The 3,674-nt window shown below is 31.4% G+C and overlaps 1 long non-coding RNA gene across 4 annotated transcripts; it reads left to right on the forward strand.

Moving 5' to 3' along the window:
- The first annotated feature begins 925 nt into the window (after positions 1–925).
- On the forward strand, positions 926–3,309 carry LOC139891744 (uncharacterized). Of its 4 annotated transcripts, XR_011773822.1 has the most exons (5): positions 926–1,176; positions 1,837–1,971; positions 2,074–2,244; positions 2,399–3,031; positions 3,113–3,309. It is a non-coding gene; the product is annotated as an uncharacterized lncRNA (long non-coding RNA). The 4 variants fall into 4 exon arrangements; XR_011773821.1 differs by having other exon boundaries at positions 1,837–1,981; positions 2,074–3,031; XR_011773820.1 differs by having other exon boundaries at positions 1,837–1,978; positions 2,074–3,031.
- The last annotated feature ends 365 nt before the right edge of the window (positions 3,310–3,674 follow it).

The following is a 3,674-nucleotide window of genomic DNA, read 5'->3' on the forward strand; positions in this document are numbered from 1 at the left end:
TAACTTGTCGATATCCAACATCTAAGTTATTTACACTTCACGTTCTTACTTATAAATCACTTTACCATTTTCCGAATGTTGTCAAAAAGAATAAATTTCTTAAATCACAGTGGACCTCATAACATAGACCCGTAATCATATCATAATGTATCTGATAAATCAACAATTTGATATTATCTTCTAATTTCATCGATAAACATATTGAAATAAATACGATCATGTAAAGTATTATACGTTTAATACTTTATTAATATTCTCAAGTTATAATATATATATACATATATATACATATTTATTTATATATAACGGTTCGTGAATCGTCTGAATTTGGTCGAGGTTATAATGAATGTATGAACACAATTTAAAATTCTTGAGATTTAACTTAACAAACTTTGCTTATCGTGTAGGAATAATATAAAGATAAAGTTTAAATTTGATTGGAAATTTCCGGGTTGTCACAGTCAACATATTCTTCATGGTCAATTTAACTAGTTCCCTGAGGAATCACGGTCAACATATTCTTCATGGCCAATTTAACTAGGTCAATTTGACCTGAGGAATCATGGTCAACATTTTCTTGACCAGAGAGGAGTTTGCGTATGTGTGTGGTTGTAAGGGAACAGTGAACACAAACTGATCATTTAACTAGTTCTTTTAGGGAAACACACAAGGTCGCAACGTCGCAAGGTCGCAAAGACGCAAGGTCGCAAGGACGCAAGGTGTCTTGCGCCTTGCGAGTGCAAATTGTCAAACTTTTTTTTTAGGACTGTCAGTCAACAAGCTTCAAAAAAGGGCATTTTGGTGATAATCCCTAAATATATTCTGAAAAATTGTTTAAACATGTGGCCTACTGAGTGTTGAATAAGTACAGTAGTAAGGCCCAAAAGTAAATTCTTATGATACAAAAAGGGCAAAGCCCACTAACCATCATCAAATTAAAAAAAAAAATAATCCGTACAATTCAATTTCAACAATTAGGAAAAACCCTAGATTGCAAATCAGAACCACCTATATCCATCCGACACCATCACCGCCGTATCGCTCCGTCAGAACCACCTAACTGACGACAATCATCTCTGTCATTCTTTTCTGTATCAGTTTTGTGATTGATTAAATTTTAAGTGGAATCATGTCTTCATTGCTTTCGACTCACAACCGGCTATTGACTCACTGACGGTCAGTGTATTTCGATATCCCTGTTCAAGATTTCGTTTCATATCGTTAGCTTCAGTATTTTGCGTTTTGCGATTGTGATTCAAGAATTAGTTACGTTTTTATATTTTAGGTTCATACTAGAATTAAAGGTTCTGTTGGGGAAAGTCTATATTATTTAGTTATTCAAAATCATATGGATCATAAATTTACATTTCAAGACCTGATAATTGTTAAAAGTAAGTTTTCGATCTGTATTTCATATCAGTTTATTGAATGTCATTTAGGAGTTTGTATGCACGATCGTTAGTATCATTACAAAAGGATGTGAAGTGTTATGAATTATTATATTATAAATATATTAATTTCTCGGTAATTTGTTACTGAGAAATAATTTTTTAATGTTGAAAAGGTCATTGCTTAATTGATATTCTTGTAATTTCTTACCTACCCAAACGATTTGTATATTCTGTATACAAATCAATTGGTTCGTATATCATGTTTACAAATCAATTTTGTTGTTGTTTGTAATCATTCGATATTACTAGAGCTCAGACTAAGATTTGATGTTGATTATAAAAGGTCATTGCTTGACTGAATTTTTTGATAGCAATAATTGTTTTTTGTTATGGGTATTGTGAACATGTAGTCAAATTGAGTCAGTGTTATTTGTTATTGTTTCAGGCTTACAACTCATAGAAGGAAACAAACTTTTCAACTCAATGGTGCTATGAGAACTAGATTCATGTATTGTTGTTCTTATCAAATGAACTTTGTCAGTACCTCAATGGCCTCGGTGGTTTAAAAACGCCAAAATTTGTACACTGTTGTAACTCGCTTTTTTTTGTTACAAATGCAAATATTAATATAGCATTTTGATATCCTTATATTGTTTTAACTCGTTTTTTTTTTTAACAACAGATAGCTATAGGAAAAGAGCCAAGTAGATTGGAACTTTTTGAGCAGTGTTTCTCGAAAGCTGACAACTTACAACAAATAGCTATGGGAAAAGAGCCGAGTAGAGTGGAACTTTTTTAGCAGTGTTTCTCGAAAGCTGACAGCGCGAACAATTCTGAAGTTGTAATTGCACTTGTAAGTTACATAATTACAATACTGAATGTGCTGGCAGAATGATAACTGTGTTTGGTTAATTATAATCATTATTTTATGACCTCTATCTAACTAGCTTAACGCGGGGATTTTAATGTTATTATGTTCATCTTTCTAATTACATGAAAAATGAAAGAAATTAGCAACTACAAGAAGGTTCACTCGATAAGCCTGAACCTGTTTAATATAATTTCAAAAGTCAGGAGTACAAGTAAATATGGAGAAGAAGAAATGTATGGTCTCAGTGTTCGTGTATCAGATGTTTGGGGTGAAGTAAGGAGTCGTGAAGCTATACGCCGAGAGAACGTCCAGTTGAAAGTAGAATTCTAGGAGTATAAATAACGTGAAAAACAAAAGAACGTTACGACATAATTCCGATGATTCAATTGCTAATCCTCATGCATCAACAAATAATGGCATAATTACCAATACGCCTCTACAGATATATTTCTATTTAGTTACTAATGTTATTCTCCATGTTAAAATATTTATAGTTGATAATTAATAGTTGGAAAATTAAAAATAGGTTGGGAAAGAAGTCTACCTAAAGAGCATTAATAATCCTACCATGATTGTCGCAAAAAGTTGGCTTCGTAGTTTAGACCCACTAAAAGTGGTTGGAGGAATAGAGATTGGTCCAGGCTAGGGTGAAGTAAATGTTTAAGTCGCAATATAAAGTGATGAAGCAGTGATAAGACCATTTGACCTTGTTACTACAATGATAGAGGCTACCAGTGTGGCTATTGCGTGGCCAATTTCTTTACTCTCGGTATGCCATTGTTAAATTGTTATGTAAGTCGTTTTAATAACTTTGGAAGCTTATGCTTATACATTAATTATTTGTTTGTAGGTTGTGACACTGGATTAAAATAGCATGATTAGAGGAAACTGATGCTTGATGATGTTGATGCTCTTTTTTTTTTTTTTTTTTTTAAATGTTCGATTACTTTTCTGTTGGATGTTTTTTAAGTGTGTCGCTTATTTATCCTTTGTTCAGTTTGCAACAATATTATGTATTTCATTTTTATTTTATTAATGGAAATTATTAAATGCATGTCCATGTTCGTAAACAAAGCTTTATATATATATATATATATATATATATATATATATATATATATATATATATATATATATATATATATATATATATATATATATATAGGGGCAGGATCAATGGAGAAGTAACCAATCGGGGGGGAAACAAATTTTTTTTTTTCGTTTTTTGAAAAAACTTTGTTCACGAACATTATAGATTGGATGAAAATAAGAACATTTAGAAAAGACACTTCGTGATGAATGTTATTATTTTGGCGGGAAAACGATCGACAAAAATAACATTCAAGATAATATTGTTCGTGAAGAATGTTAACGTTTTTTTTCTTCATGTTTTGTGAAGTAAAATTTAGTCC

The sequence above is a fragment of the Rutidosis leptorrhynchoides genome, chromosome 2, assembly GCF_046630445.1.
Source record: "Rutidosis leptorrhynchoides isolate AG116_Rl617_1_P2 chromosome 2, CSIRO_AGI_Rlap_v1, whole genome shotgun sequence".
In the NCBI taxonomy this organism is placed as follows: domain Eukaryota; kingdom Viridiplantae; phylum Streptophyta; class Magnoliopsida; order Asterales; family Asteraceae; genus Rutidosis; species Rutidosis leptorrhynchoides.